Consider the following 17,480-nt stretch of genomic DNA (forward strand, 5'->3'; position numbering starts at 1 on the left):
AACTCTTTTTATCCTTTGTCGGGTCTTACTCGCCAGCCACTCAATTCTTCCGACTCAAATTATCAGGAAACATCTCACTCCTCTTCTGGCGATTCAATCCAATCCAATATGCCGGCTTTCAAGACTGCTCCCGGGTAATGGCAAATTACTTACCATTTACTCATTACAATCCTTTTATTCTTATACTGACCTTTATGACTCATGCAGTGTAAAAGCAAAGCCCAGCAAGAGGGCAAAGAAGAACAAGCTACCAGAAGAGCCAAAAGTACATGAGCCGGAGCTCCAAACCGTAGCTCCTGAAGCCTTTGTTCCTGAACTATCTGAGCCGGTTCATGATATTCCAACAATGACTGTTGACCCGCCTGTTGATCAAGCCGTCGATGACTCTTTAAATCTTGAAACTTCAAGCCCTATCAAGACAGCCAATACACAAGATGATGATGTAGAGATCACCAAGACCGGCTTTACTGAACCGGGGAGACCTACTGTACTGGCCAAGCATTCTGCCAAGGAAGAACATGTTGAGCCACGCAAAGTACGATTTGATGTCGCCAACTATGCTCAACTGGGCATTGGTGAACTATACTCTGGCTTTCTCAGCCAAGTACACAATAGCAGTGATATTGAAGTTGACATGGTGAAGCAGATGCACCATAAATTTGAGGTATGGTCTCTTCAACTCTTAGATTATCCATGTCCTGCCAGCCCCCAAGTTTACTGCTTATTTTGAATATGCTGTAGACTTGATCACCACGAACATGAATAATATCCTTTGTAACAATCCTTTCAAAATCCGGCTTAAAGTTGTGTGGTAATCATGAGCCGGCTATAGCCAGTTGTAGACAAGCAATATGCATTAGCCCCCAAGTGCCAAGTACTATTGCTCGCAAAGTGCTTGGCACTTATTCACATAAGTCACCACATAAATAGAGCTTTCGGTAGACATTAGCCCCCAAGTGCCAAGTGTTGTTGCTTTGCAAAAGGCTTGGGACTTGATATGTTGAACTAACGTTAAATTATGGCTTTAATATGGTATATGTAAAGACCACCACTGCTGAACTTCAATCAGACTTGTCTGACTTGCAGACCCGTCTGGAGCTGCAAGAGGCTGAGACCCAAAAGGCGAACTCAAAGTTTGAATTTAGCGTGAGTGAGGCAGAAAAACTGAGAACCGGCTTTGAAGCTGAAAAAAGCGCCTGGGCTGAAGAAAAGATTGCCTTGACACAACGAGAAGAAAAGGCAGAGGTGGCTCTCCAGGAAGCAACCACTGAACTTACCGTCTTGAAACGCCAGGTGTCTCAGATGGTGTCTGCTACCTCTTGAGCACTGCGTTGGTTTTCCCTTGAAGAGGAAAGGGTGATGCACCAAAGTACCGTAAGTATTTCCCTCAGTTTTTGAGAACCAAGGTATCAATTCAGTAGGAGGCTCCTCAAAAGTCCCTCGTACCTGCACAAACAAACAAGAACCTCGCAACCAACGCGATAAAGGGGTTGTCAATCCCTTCACGGTAACTTGCAAAAGTGAGATCTGGTAGAGATAATAAGATAAGATAAATATTTTTGTATTTTTATGATATAGATTGAAAGTAAAGATTGCAAATAAAGATAGATCGGAAACTTATATGATAAAAGATACACCCGGGGGCCATAGGTTCACTAGTGGCTTCTCTCAAGATAGCATAAGTATTACGGTGGGTGGACAAATTACTGTCGAGCAATTGATAGAAAAGTGCATAGTTATGAGATTATATAGGCATGATCATGTATATAGGCATCACGTCCGCAACAAGTAGACCAACTTCTGCCTGCATCTACTACTATTACTCCACACATCGACCGACTCATGCCTGCATCTAGAGTATTAAGTTCATAAGAACAGAGTAACGCATTAAGCAAGATGACATGATGTAGAGGGATAAACTCAAACAATATGATATAAACCCCATCTTTTTATCCTCGATGGCAACAATACAATATGTGCCTTGCTACCCTTGCTGTCACTGGGAAAGCACACTAGAAGATTGAACCCAAAGCTAAGCACTTATCCCATTGCAAGAAAGATCAATCTAGTAGGCCAAACCAAACTGATAATTCGAAGACTTGCAAAGATAACCAATCATACATAAAAGAATTCAGAGGAGATTCAAATATTTCTCATAGATAAAATTGATCATAAACCCACAATTCATCGGATCTCAACAAATACACCGCAAAAAGAGTTACATCGAATAGATCTCCAAGAAGATCGAGGAGAACTTTGTATTGAGATTCATAGAGAGAAGAAGCCATCTAGCTAATAACTATGGACCCGAAGGTCTGTGGTAAATTACTCACAACATCTTGGAGAGGCCTTGGAGATGATGTAGAGGCCCTCCATGGTCGATTCCCCCTCCGGCGGAGCGCCGACGAAGGCTCCAAGATGGGATCTCACAGATACAGAAGGTTGCAGCGGTGGAAATAGTTTTTCATGGTGCTCTTGGATGTTCTCGGGGTACGTGGATATATATAGGCAAATGAGGTAGGTCAGGGGAGCCACGATGGGCCCACGAGGGTGGGGGCGCGCCCACCCCCTAGGGTGCGCCCTCCTGCCTCGTGGCCGTCTCGGCTGCTTCTAGACGTCCACTCCAAGTCTCCTCGATTGCGTTTGTTCCAAAATGATCGCTCCCGAAGGTTTCATTCCGTTTGGACTCCGTTTGATATTCCTTTTCTTCGAAACACTGAAATAGGCAAAAAAACAGCAATTCGGGTTGGGCCTCCGGTTAGTAGGTTAGTCCCAAAAATGACATAAAAGTGTAAAGTAAAGCCCATAAATATCCAAAACGGGTAATATAATAGCATGGAACAATCAAAAATTATAGATACGTTGGAGACGTATCAAGCATCCCCAAGCTTAATTCCTGCTCGTCCTCGAATAGGTAAATGATAAAACATAATTTTTGATGTGGAATGCTACCTAGCATATTTCTCAATGTAATTTTCTTTATTGTGGCATGAATGTTCATATCCAAATGATTCAAGAATAAAGGTTCATATTGACATGAAAACAATAATACTTCAAGCATACTAACGAAGCAATCATGTCTTCTCAAAATAACATGGCTAAGACTAGCCACAATGGGTAGTAACATAGAGTGGTAACATGCACATGTTACTACTTTATGTTACTACCTCCATAGTGGGGAGTAACATATGTGTGATAACATGCAACACTTCATTTATTAGTCTATAGACTCATTTTGCCTTGATATGTGTGATGTTACTCATACTAGTAGTAACTAGCTATGTTACCACATACCTCTGTTTCTTCATTTATTTCTTGCCACATCATCTATTTTATCTAGATATGTGTGATGTTACTACCTATGTTACTCCCATTGTGGGTAGTCTAAAGAAAGCTATCCCTACAAAATCATATAGTCTGGCTATGCTCTCATCACACAAAGTATTTAATCATGCACAACCCCGATGACAAGCCAAGCAATTGTTTCATACTTTTATGTTCTCAAACTTTTTCAACTTTCACGCAATACATGAGCGTGAGCCATGGACATAGCACTATATGTGGAATAGAATGGTGGTTGTGGAGAAGACAAAAAGGAGAAGATAGTCTCGCATCAACTAGGCGTATGAACGGGCTACGGATATGCCCATTAATAGATATCAATGTGAGTGAGTAGGGATTGCCATGCAACGGATGCACTAGAGCTATAAATACATGACAGCTCAACAAAAGAAACTAAGTGGGTGTGCATCCAACTTGCTTGCTCACGAAGACCTAGGGCATTTTGAGGAAGCCCATCATTGGAATATACAAGCTAAGTTCTATAATGAAAAATTCCCACTAGTATATGAAAGTGACAACATAGGAGACTCTCTATCATGAAGATCATGGTGCTACTTTGAAGCACAAGTGTGGAAAAAGGATAGTAACATTGTACCTTCTCTATTTTCTCTCCTTTTTTATTTGGTGGGCTTCTTTGGCCTCTTTTTTTATATGGGCTTATTTGGCCTCTTTTATTTTTATAAAGTCCGAAGTCTCATCCCGACTTGTGGGGGAATCATAGTCTCCATCATCCTTTCCTCACTCGGGACAATGCTCTCATAATGAACATCATCACACTTTTATTTACTTACAACTCGAGAATTACAACTCAACACTTAGAACAAAATATGACTCTATGTGGATGACTCCAGCGGTGTACCGGGATATGCAATGAATCAAGAGTGACATGTATGACAGAATTATCAAGGTGGCTTTGCCACAAGTATGATGTCAACTACATGATCATGCAAAAAGCAATATGACAATGATGGAGCGTGTCATAATAAACGGAACGGTGGAAAGTTGCATGGCAATACATCTCGGAATGGCTATGGAAATGCCATAATATGTAGGTACGGTGGCTGTTTTGAGGAAGGTATATGGTGGGTGTATGGTACCAGCGAAAGTTGCGCGGCACAAGAGAGGCTAGCAATGGTGGAAGGGTGAGAGTGCATATGATCCATGGACTCAACATTAGTCATAAAGAACTCATGTACTTATTGCAAAAATCTACAAGTTATTGAAACAAAGTACTACGCGCATGCTCCTAGGGGGATATATTGGTAGGAAAAGACCATCGCTTGTCCCCGATCGCCACTCATCAGGAAGACAAACAATAAATAAATTATGCTCCAACTTCGTCACAAAGCGGTTCACCATACGTGCATGCTACGGGAATCACTAACTTCAACACAAGTATTCCTCAAATTCATAATTACTCCACTAGCATGACTATAATATCACCATCCCCATATCTCAAAACAATTATCAAGCATCAAATTGATCATAGCATCCAATTCACTTTCTATGATAGTTTTTATTATACCCAACTTGGATGCCCATCATTCTAGGACCAATTTTATAACCATAGCAAATACCATGCTGTTCTAAAAGACTCTCAAAATAATATAAGTGAAGCATGAGAGACCAACAATTTCTACAAAGTAAAACCACCGCCGTGTTCTAAAAGATATAAGTGAAGTACTAGAGCCAAATTATCTAGCTCAAAAGATATAAGTGAAGCACATAGAGTATTCTAATAAATTCCAAATCATGTGTGTCTCTCCCAAAAGGTGTGTACAGCAAGGATGATTGTGGTAAACTAAAAATCAAAGACTCATATTATACAAGACACTCCAATCAAAACACATATCATGTGGCGAATAAAAATATAGCTCCAAGTAAAGTTACCGATAGACGAAGACGAAAGACGGGATGCCTTCCGGGGCATCCCCAAGCTTAGGTTTTTGGTTGTCCTTGGATTATCTTGGGGTGCCTTGGGCATCCCCAAGCTTAGGCTCATGCCACTCCTTATTCCATAGTCCATCAAATCTCTACCCAAAACTTGAAAACTTCACAACACAAAACTCAACAGGAAATCTCATAGGCTCTATTAGTGCAAGAAAGAAAAGCCACCACATAAGGTACTGTAATGAACTCATTCTTTATTTATATTGGTTTTAAACCTACTGTATTCCAACTTCTCTATGGTTCATACCCCCGATACTAGCCATAGATTCATCAAAATAAGCAAACAACACACACAAAATAGAATCTGTCAAAAACAGAACAGTCTGTAGAAATCTGTAACTTTCGAATACTTCTGGAACTCTAAACATCCTACCAAAATAGGAAGTCTTGGGCAACTTGTCTATTGATCTACTGCAAAAATAATCAACTAAAATCACGTTTCTGTGATTTATTAAAATTATTGTCGTGCGTGCAAAAGTTTCTGTTTTTCAGCAGAATCAAATTAACTATCACCGTAGGTTACCCTATAGGTTCTACTTGGCACAAACACTACTAAAACATAAAACCACATCTAAATAGAAGCTATATGAATTATTTATTACTAAATAGATGCAAAAAAGCAAGGAACAAAAATAAAATTGGGTTGCCTCCCAACAAGCGCTATCATTTAAAGCCCCTAGCTAGGCATAAAAGCGAGAATAGATCTAAATATTGCCATCTTTGGCATTCAATTCATAAGTGGCTCGCATAATAGATTCATAAGGTAATTTGACTTTCTTCCTAGGAAAGTGTTCCATGCCTTTCCTTAATGGAAATTGGAATCTAATATTCCCTTCCTTCATATCAATAATTGCACCAATCGTTCTAAGGAAAGGTCTACCAAGAATAATAGGACATGAAAGATTGCAATCTATATCAAGAAGAATGAAATCTACGGGCACAAAATTCCTATTTGCAACAATAAGAACATCATTAACCCTTCCCATAGGTTTCTTAATAGTGGAATCCGCAAGGTGCAAGTTTAAAGAGCAATCATCAAATTCACGGAAACCTAGCACATCACATAAAGTTTTTGGAATCGTGGAAACACTAGCACCCAATTCACACAAAGCATAGCATTCATGATCTTTAATTTTAATTTTAATAGTAGGTTCCCACTCATCATAACGTTTTCTAGGTATAGAAACTTCCAACTCAAGTTTTCCCTCATAAGATTGCATCAAAGCATCACCAATATGTTTGGTAAAAGCTTTATTTTGACTATAAGCATGTGGAGAATTCAACACGGATTGCAACAAGGAAATAAATCTATTAAAGAACAATTATCATAATTAAATTCCTTGTAATCCAAAATAGTGGGTTCGTTGCTAAGTAAAGTTTTGACTTCACCAATCCCACTTTTACCAAATTTAGCATCAAGGTCTAAAAACACTGAATCATTGGTACGCTTTTTAACTAAAGTTGACTCATCTCCAGTCCCATCATTATCAAGATTCATATTGCAAAACATAGATTTAATAGGGGACACATCAATAACTTTTAGATCTTCATCATTATTTTCCCCTAACCCTTCTGGTATGGCAGCCATCTTATTAACTAAGGTGGCTTGCTTATCAGAAATTTGGGCTATTGATTTTTCAAGACGAGCAATCTGAGTATTCAAACCATAAAATTCCTTAGACATATCATCAAGCTCTTTATTCATGTACCCCATAAAGCTTTTTTGTTCTTTAAGCTCGTTTCTATAGAAATTATTATGCTCAAATTGTAAAGTCATAAAGCTTCTAATGTTTAATTCAATCTCCTCCAACCTTTTAAGATGAAGATCAATGTTCTTAGCCAAATCCATAAGGGGAAACAGGCTCACGAGAGACAAGTGAAAAAGAAAGGAGAACAAGGGCGAATAAAACGTCAAGGGTGAAGTGGGGGAGAGGAAAACGAGAGGCAAATGGCAAATAATGTAATGCGAGGGAGATGAGTTTGTGATGGGTACTTGGTATGTCATGGCTTGAACGAAGACCTCCTGGCAACGGCGCGAGAAATCCTTCTTGCTACCTCTTGAGCACTGCGTTGGTTTTCCCTTGAAGAGGAAAGGGTGATGCAGCAAAGTAGCGTAAGTATTTCCCTCAGTTTTTGAGAACCAAGGTATCAATCCAGTAGGAGGCTCCTCAAAAGTCCCTCGTACCTACACAAACAAACAAGAACCTCGCAACCAACGTGATAAAGGGGTTGTCAATCCCTTCACGATAACTTGCAAAAGTGAGATCTGATAGAGATAATAAGATAAGATAAATATTTTTGGTATTTTAATGATATAGATAAGATAAATATTTTTGGTATTTTAATGATATAGATTGGAAAGTAAAGATTGCAAATAAAGATAGATCGGAAACTTATATGATAAAAGATAGACCCGGGGGCCATAGGTTTCACTAGTGGCTTCTCTCAAGATAGCATAAGTATTATGGTGGGTGAAAAAATTACTGTTGAGCAATTGATAGAAAAGTGCATAGTTATGAGATTATCTAGGCATGATCATGTATATAGGCATCACGTCCGCAACAAGTAGACCGACTACTGCCTACATCTACGACTATTACTCCACACATCGACCGACTCATGCCTGCATCTAGAGTATTAAGTTCATAAGAACAGATTAATGCATTAAGCAAGATGACATGATGTAGAGGGATAAAATCAAACAGTGTGATATAAACCCCATCTTTTTATCCTTGATGGCAACAATACAATACGTGCCTTGCTGCCCCAGCTGTCACTGGGAAAGGACACCGCAAGATTGAACCCAAAGCTAAGCACTTCTCCCATTGCAAGAAAGATCAATCTAGTAGGCCAAACCAAACTGATAATTCAAAGAGACTTGCAAATATAACCAATCATACATAAAAGAATTCAGAGGAGATTCAAATATTTCTCATAGATAAACTTGATCATAAACCCACAATTCATCGAATCTCGACAAACACACCGCAAAAAGAGTTACATCGAATAGATCTCCAAGAAGATCGAGGAGAACTTTGTATTGAGATTCAAAGAGCGCCAAGAAGCCATCTAGCTAATAACTATAGACCCGAAGGTCTGTGGTAAACTACTAACAACTCATCGGAGGGTAAACTACTAACAACTCATCGGAGAGGCCTTGGAGATGATATGGAGGCCCTCCGAGGTCGATTCCCCTCCAGCGAAGCACCGGCGAAGGCTCCAAGATGGGATCTCGCGGATACAGAAGGTTGCAGCGGTGGAAATAATTTTTCGTGGTGCTCTTGGATGTTCTCGGGGTATGTGGATATATATAGGCGAATGAGGTAGGTCAGGGGAGCCATGAGGGGCCCACGAGGGTGGGAGGCGCGCCCACCCGCCTAGGGCGCACCCTCCTGCCTCGTGGTCGCCTCAGCTGCTTATTGACGTCCACTCCAACTCTCCTGGATTGCGTTTGTTCCAACAAGATCACTCCCGAAGGTTTCATTCTGTTTGGACTCTGTTTGATATTCCTTTTCTTCGAAACACTGAAATATGCAAAAAAAACAGCAATTCAGGCTGGGCCTTCGGTTAGTAGGTTAGTCCCAAAAATGATATAAAAGTGTAAAGTAAAGCCCATAAACATCCAAAACGGGTAATATAATAGCATGGAACAATTAAAAATTATAGATATGTTGGAGATGTATCAGTGTCTACTATCTTTGGTAAGTCGCCTGGTGATTGCCAAATTTTTAATATCCTCCTTAACGATATTTTCTGCTTTTAACCCATCCAATGATCACTTTGCACGCCCTTGAAGTACCAATCTGAACCAAGACATGCTGGTGAAGCTAAGGGCGGTTTACACATTGGTGGAGCAGCTTTACACTGGTGCTCTGCATGCATTGGCCACAATTGCTCCATCCAATGAAGCCCCACACTCTTGGTTGACGTGCTAAGGAAGCTTCCTATGCTACCCCAGTGGTTTAATGAAATGAAGCAATCATCTGCGAGAGCCGGAGCCGTGACTGCCTTAAGCCGGGCCAAAGCATGGTTACCGGAATTAGACCTGGCCAACATCTCTATCGGGTATCCAACCCTCAAGGAGGACGGCACTCCGTTTGAACAGAAGGACTTTGCTGCTTCCATGAAGGAGACGTCCTCTGGCCGGCATAATTGCCAATGAGACAGACCTCACCAAGTATCATCTGGCTTATGACGTGGGAAATCAGAAGATGCCAACACCATCTTATAAAGTGACAGGCCTGATCCCCCCAACCTGTAAGCACACCTTTGCCCCTGAAGTTGACCCATCCAAGCTAATTGATGATGAAGCTGAGTTCCAAGCTTTGAGTGACATTGACTAGTCGTCATCAACCTTCCAGGACGTAGAACAGGACAAAGAAGCGGAGAGGGTTAACCCGGAAGCATCAGGCCAGCAAGAAGATTGATCCACTGGGCGGTTCATATTTATGGCCTTCTGAAAAATAGTTAAGCATTTGGACTCTGGGAGTCATGTAATAGGGTAGCAACAACTTTGCTCTGCCGTGCCATCGTGCACATTTTGTGTTATGCTCCATACTGTTAAACCGCCACCTGAGACTTATGATTTTTGAGTGGTGTAGAAAAATTTCAATGTTATCCTGCGCACAAGTAAATCAAAAGAAATCCCTTGGCGGTTTACCGCGGGGCGGGTCATAATATCTCGTATGCACCCACTGATGCTTAAACAGTTTTGGATAAGGCTTGTTGAACCTTAATTGAGACGTAATAATGACATCATACCTGTGATATGTAATTGCACTGCCAGTTTACGATACTTGTGCAGTAAGGGTGAGTACCCAAAGCTTCAAAAGTCAATATTTCCAAGTGTTGGATATCATCATGTAAGGGCGAGTTGTCGCCTCTTATTAAACCGGGTAGTAAAAACCACGGTTAAGCTTCAAATATGATCTATGAAAGTAAAGGTTGTATGGCCGGAATTACTTTAAACCCAAAAGACAAGATATTATCAAGAAGAACCAGAAAAAAACTTCAAGAAATCAAGCCAAATGACAAAAAGCAAGGCTATGGTTCGAATACGACCAAGAAGCCAGACCAAAAGGGTTAATAGCTATGATTTGAATACGATCAGGAAGCCCCCTAATGGCTTTTGGCATTGCACCGATCAAAGGGGTACCACAGCAATGATTCGAATACGATCAGGAAGCCCCCCAGTGACCTTGAAGTGTTAGCATAGCGCCGATCAAGAGGGTACTGATAGCTATGTTCTCTTTGGTGAATACACCTGTTTGAATAGGAAGCCACCAAATGACCTTGAAGTGTTGGCATTGCACCGATCAAGAGGGTACCGACAGCTATGTTCTCTTTGGTGAATACACCTATGTTTGAACAGGAAGCCCCCAAATGACCTTGAAGCTTTTAACGACTCTGATTCGAATACGATCAGTAAGCCGCACCAAAGGGGTTAAGATGTGATTCGAATACGACCAAGCCCCCAAATGATCAAAATTTTTATGGCTATGGTTTGAATACGACCAGGAAGCCAGCCAAAAGTGGTTAATAGCATGATTCGAATACAACCCGCTGATACGTCTCCAACGTATCTATAATTTTTGATTGTTCCATGCTATTATATTACCCCTTTTGGATGTTTATGGGCTTTATTTTACACATTTATATCATTTTTGGGACTAACCTACTAACCGGAGGCCCAGCCCGTATTGCTGTTTTTTTTGCCTATTTCAGTATTTTGAAGAAAAGGAATATCAAACGGAGTCCAAACGGAATGAAACCTTCGGGAGCGTGATTTTTGGAACAAACGTGATCCAGAGGACTTGGAGTGCAAGTCAAGAAGCAGCCAAGGCGTCCACGAGATAGGAGGGTGCGCCCACCCCCTCTGGGTGCGCCCCTGTCTTGTGGGCCCCTCGGGCGGCCACCGACGTACTTCGTCCTCCTATATATGCCTACGCACCCTGAAAACATCCAGGAAGCCAACGAAACACAATTTCCACCACCGTAACCTTCTGTATCCGTGAGATCCCATCTTGGAGCCTTCGCCGGCGCTCTGCTGGAGGGGGAATCGACCATGGAGGGCTTCTACATCAACACCATAGCCCCTCCGATGAGTTGTGAGTAGTTTACCACAGACCTTCGGGTCCATAGTTATTAGCTAGATGTCTTCTTCTCTCTTTTTGGATCTCAATACAATGTTCTCCCCCTCTCTTGTGGAGATCTATTCGATGTAAACTCTTTTTGCAGTGTGTTTGTCAAGATCCGATGAATTGTGGGTTGATGTATGATTGAGTTATCTTTGCAAGTCTCTTCGAATTATCAGTTTGGTTTGGTCAACTAGATTGATCTTTCTTGCAATGGGAGAAGTGCATAGCTTTGGGTTCAATCTTGTGGTGTCCTTTCCCAGTGACAGCAGGGGCAGCAAGGCACGTATTGTATTGTTTCCATCGAGGATAAAAATATGGGGTTTATATCATATTGCTTGAGTTTATCCCTCTACATCTTGTCATCTTTCTTAATGTGTTACTCTGTTCTTTGTGAACTTAATACTCTAGATGCAGGCAGGAGTCGGTCGATGTGTGGAGTAATAGTAGAAGATGCAGGCAGGAGTCGGTCTACTTGTCGCGGACGTGATGCCTATATACATGATCATGCCTAGATAATCTCATAATTATTCTCTTTTCTATCAATTGCTCGACAGTAATTTGTTCACCCACCATAATAGTTATGCTATCTTGAGAGAAGCCTCTAGTGAAACCTATGGCCCCCGGGTCTATCTTTTATCATATAAGCTTTCAATCTACTTTTATTTGCATCTTTACTTTATGCATATATATTATAAAATACCAAAAATATATTTATCTTATCATACTATCTCTATCGGATCTCACTTTCGCAAGTGGCCGTGAAGGGATTGACAACCCCTTTATTGCGTTGGTTGCGAGTTCTTTGTTTGTTTGTGTAGGTGCGTGGGACTTTTGAGGAGCCTCCTACTGGATTGATACCTTGGTTCTCAAAAACTGAGGGAAAGACTTACGATACTATTGCTGCATCACCCTTTCCTCTTCAAGGAAAACCAAAGCAAGCTCAAGGCGTAGCAAGAAGGATTTCTGGCGCCGTTGCCGGGGAGGTCTTCGCTCAAGTCAAGACATACCAAGTGCCCATCACAAACTCATCTCCCTCACATTTACATTATTTGCCATTTGCCTCTCGTTTTCCTCTCCCCCACTTCACCCTTGCCGTTTTCTTTGCCCTCTCTTTCCCAATCTTCTCCTCTCTTTTTCGCTTGCCTTTTTCTGTTTGCTTGTGTGTTGGATTACTTGTTGCCATGGCGCAAGATAATACCAAATTGTGTGATTTCTCCAATACCAATAATAATGATTTCCTTAGTACTCCATTTGCTCGTCTTAATGATGTTGAGTCTTGTGAAATCAATACTGCTTTGCTGAATCTTGTTATGAAAGATCAATTAGCTGGCCTTCCTAGTTAAGATGCCGCTACTCATCTAAACAACTTTGTTAATTTGTATGATATGCAAAAGAATAAAGATACGGATAATGATATTTGAAGTTATTTCTGTTTTCACTTAGAGATCGTGTTAAGGTTTGGTTTTCATCTTTGCCTAAAAATAGTATTGATTCTTGGAACAAGTGCAAAGATGCTTTTATCTCTAAGTATTTTCCTCCCTCTAAGATTGTCACTCTTAGGAATGATATTATGAATTTTAAACAACTTGATCATGAGCATGTTGCCCAATCTTGGGAAAGAATGAAATTGATGATTCACATTTGCCCTACTCATGGTTTGAATTTATGGATGATCATACAAAAAAATTTATGCCGGTTTGAACTTTGCTTCTAGAAATCTTTTAGATTCGGCCGCGGGAGGCACTTTTATGGAAATCATGTTAGGAGATGCTACAAAACTTCTTGATAATATTATGGCTAATTATTCTCAATGGCACACCAAAAGATCTTCTAGTAAAAAAGTGCATGATATAGAAGAAATCAATGTTTTGAGTGGAAATATGGATGAACTTATGAAGTTGTTTGCTACTAAAAATACTCCTCTTGATCCCAATGATATGCCTTTGTCTACTTCGATTGAGAATAATAATGAACCTATGGATGTGAATTTTGTTGGTAGGAATAGTTTTGGAAACAATGCTTATAGAGGAAACTTTAATGCTATACCGTTCCCTAGTAATCCCTCTAATAATTATGGAAATTCCTACAATAATTCTTATGGTAATTTTAATAAGATGCCCTCTGTTTTTGAGAATAGTGTGAAAGAATTTATGATTCATCAAAAGAATTTTAATGCCTTGCTTGAAGAAAAATTGCTCAAAGTTGATGATTTGGCTAGGAACGTTGATAGACTCTCGCTTGATGTTGATTCTCTTAAACTGAGATCTTCTTCTCCTAAGCATGATATCAATGAGTCTCTCAAAGCAATGAGAATTTCCATTGATGAGTGCAAGGAAAGAACCGCTAGATTGCGTGCTAAGAAAGATTGCTTTGTAAAGGCGTGTTCTTCTAGTTTCAATGAAAATAATTATGAAGATCTTAAAGTTATTGATGTCTCTCCTATTAGATCTTTGTTTTGCAATATGAATCTTGATAATAATGGGACTGGAGATGACTCAACTTTAGTTAGAAGGCGTCCCAATGATTCGGAGTTTTTAGATCTTGATGCTAAATTTCGTAAAAGTGGGATTGGAGAGGTCATGACTTTAAATAGTATTGAACCCACTATCTTGGATTTCAAGGAATTTGATTATGATAATTGTTCTTTAGAAGGTTGTATTTCCTTGTTGCAATCCGTTGTTAATTCTCCTCATGCTTATAGTCAAAATAAAGCTTTTACCAAACATATCGTTGATGCCTTGATGCAGTCTTATGATGAAAAACTTAATTTGGAGGTTTCTATACCTAGAAAACTTAATGATGAGTGGTTCCTACTATAAAGATTAGAATTAAAGATCATGAGTGTTTTGCTTTATGTGATTTGGGTGCTGGTGTTTCCACGATTCCGAAAACTTTATGTGATTTTCTAGGTTTCCATGATCTTGATGATTGCTCTTTAAATTTGCACCTTGCGGATTCCACCATTAAAAAGCCAATGGGAAGGATCAATGATGTTCTCATTGTTGCAAATAGAAATTTTGTGCCCGTAGATTTTATCGTTCTTGATATAGATTGCAATCTTTCTTTCCCTATTATTCTTGGTAGACCTTTCCTTAGAACAATTGGTGCGATTATTGATATGAAGGAAGGGAATATTAGAATCCAATTTCCATTAAAGAAAGGCATAGGGCACTTTCCAAGAAAGAAAGTCAAATTACCTTATGAATCTATCATGCGAGCTACTTATGAATCTAGTGCCAAAGATGGCACTACTTAGATCTATCTTCGTTTTTATGCCTAGCTAGGGGCGTTAAACGATAGCGCTAGTTGGGAGGCAACCAATTTTATTTGTGTTTTTTGTTTTTGTTTCTGTTTAGTAATAAATTTTGCATCTACCTTCTGTTTAGATGTGTTTTTATCTTTTAATTAGTGTTTGTGCCAAGTAGAACCTATAGGATAACCTATGATGATAGTTGATTTGATTCTGCTGAAAAACATAAACTTTGCGCACACGAATTTAGTTTTGTTAAATCACAGAAATGTGATTTTGCATTGATTCTTTTTTATGCTGATCAATAGACAAATTGTCCAGGACTTCCTAGTTTGGTATGATTTTTAGAGTTCTAGAAGTTTGCGTTAGTTACAGATTGCTACAGACTGTTCTGTTTTTGACAGATTCTGTTTTTCGTGTGTTGTTCGCTTATTTTGATGCATCTATGGCTAGTAAAATAGTTTATAAACCATAGAGAAGTTGGAATATAGTAGGTTTAACACAAAAATAAATAAAGAATGAGTTCATTACAGTACCTTATGTGGTGGTTTTGTTTTCTTTCACTAACGGAGCTTATAAGATTTCCTGTTGAATTTTGTGTTGTGAAGTTTTCAAGTTTTGGGTAAAGCTTTGATGGACTATGGAATAAGGAGTGGCAAGAGCCTAAGCTTGGGGATGCCCAAGGCACCACAAGATATTCAAGAATATCCAAAAGCCTAAGCTTGGGGATGCCCCAGGAAGGCATCCCCTCTTTGGTCTTTGTTCATTGGTAACTTTACTTGGAGCTATATTTTTATTCACCACATGATATGTGTTTTGCTTGGAGCATAGTGTATTATATTAGTCTTTGCTTTTTAGTTTACCACAATCATCCTTGCTGTACACACCTTTTGGGAGAATCCCACTTGATTAGAATTTGCTAGAATACTCTATGTGCTTCACTTATATCTTTTGAGCTTGATAGTTTTTGCTCTAGTACTTCACTTATACATTTTAGAGCACGGCGGTGGCTTAATTTTGAAGAAATTGCCAGTCTCGCATGCTTCACATATATTATTTTGAGAGTCTTTTAGAACAGCATGGTATTTTCTATGGTTAAAAATTTGGTCCTAGAATGATGAGCATCCAAGTGGGGTATAATAAAAATTATCATAGGAAGTGAATTGGATGCTATGATCAATTTGATGCTTGATAATTGTTTTGAGATATAAAGGTAGTAATGATAGGGTCATGCTAGTGTGCAATTATCAAATTGAGTAATACTTTTTTTGAAGTTGGCAAGTCCCGTAGCATGCACCTATGGTAAAAGTTGTGTGACAAATTTGTTGCATGAGGTGCTCTTTTGATTGTCTTCCTTATGAGTGGCAGTCGGGGACGAGCGATGGTCTTTTCCTACCAATCTATCCCTCTAGGGGCATGCGTAGTAGTACTTTGCTTCGAGGGCTAAGTAAACTTTGAAAATAAGTATATGAGTTCTTTATGACTAATGTGAGTCCATGGATATACGCACACTCACCCTTCCACTTTGCTAGCCTCTATTATACCGCGCAACTTTCGCCGGTACCATGCACCCAATATTTACCTTCCTCAAAATAGCCACCATACCTACCTATTATGGCATTTCCATAGCCATTCCGAGATATATTGCCATGCAACTTTCCACTGTTCCCTTTATTATGACACATTCCATCATTGTCATATTGCTCTTTGCATGATCATGTAGTTGACATCGTATTTGTGGCAAGACCACCTTCATAATTTTCATACATGTCGCTCTTGATTCATTACATATCCCGGTACACCACCGGAGGCATTCATATAGAGTCATATCTTGTTGTAGCTTTGAGTTGTAATTCTTGAGTTGTAAATCAATAGAAGTGTGATGATCTTCATTATTAGAGCATTGTCTCTATGAGGAAAGGATGATGAAGACTATGATTCCCCCACAAGTCGGGATGAGACTTCGGACTTTACAAAAAGAAAAAAAGAAAAAAAAAAGTAAAAAAGAAAAGAAAAGAGAAAGGCCAAAAAAAAGGCCAAAGAAAAAAAGAGAGAAAAAAAAGAAAAAAATAAAAAAATAAAAAAATAAAATGAGAGAAAACGAGAGAAGGGACAATGCTACTATCTCTTTTTCCACACTTGTGCTTCAAAGTAGCACCATGGTCTTCATGATAAAGAGTCTCCTATGTTGTCACTTTCATTTACTAAGTGGGAATTTTTCATTATAGAACTTGGCTTGTATATTCCAATGATGGGCTTCCTCAAAATGCCCTAGGTCTTCGTGAGCAAGCAAGTTGATTGCACACCCACTTAGTTTCTTTTGTTGAGCTTTCATATATTTATAGCTCTAGTGCATCTGTTGCATGGCAATCCCTACTCACTCACATTGATATCTATTGATGGGCATCTCTATAGCCTGTTGATACGCCTAGTTGATGTGAGACTATCTTCTCCCTCTTTTTGTCCTCACAACCGCCACCTTAGGCCAACTCCACCGCGCGACCCTATCATGTCCGGCTCCGTCCGTTCGGGGTAAAAGGGACAAAAGAGGCGGCCCAGGGCACGGCCTCAAACGGACAAATGTCCGGATTCCGTCCGTTTTCGACCCATCCCCGGCCCAAACTTGCGCTCGGTTTGGGGTGAAACGGACGCGCGCGGACGACCGTGACGCACGCCCTTGCCCCCCCTGTGGCCTGCCTGTCGGGGACACTAGCAGTCCCTCCGCTCCCAACGCTTCACCCTCTCTCCCCGCCCCACCCTGCCGCTGGCGCCGTCCTATTCTCCGGCCGCCTCCTCACCGT

This window comes from Triticum dicoccoides, chromosome 2B (assembly GCF_002162155.2).
Source record: "Triticum dicoccoides isolate Atlit2015 ecotype Zavitan chromosome 2B, WEW_v2.0, whole genome shotgun sequence".
NCBI classification, from domain to species: Eukaryota; Viridiplantae; Streptophyta; class Magnoliopsida; order Poales; family Poaceae; genus Triticum; species Triticum dicoccoides.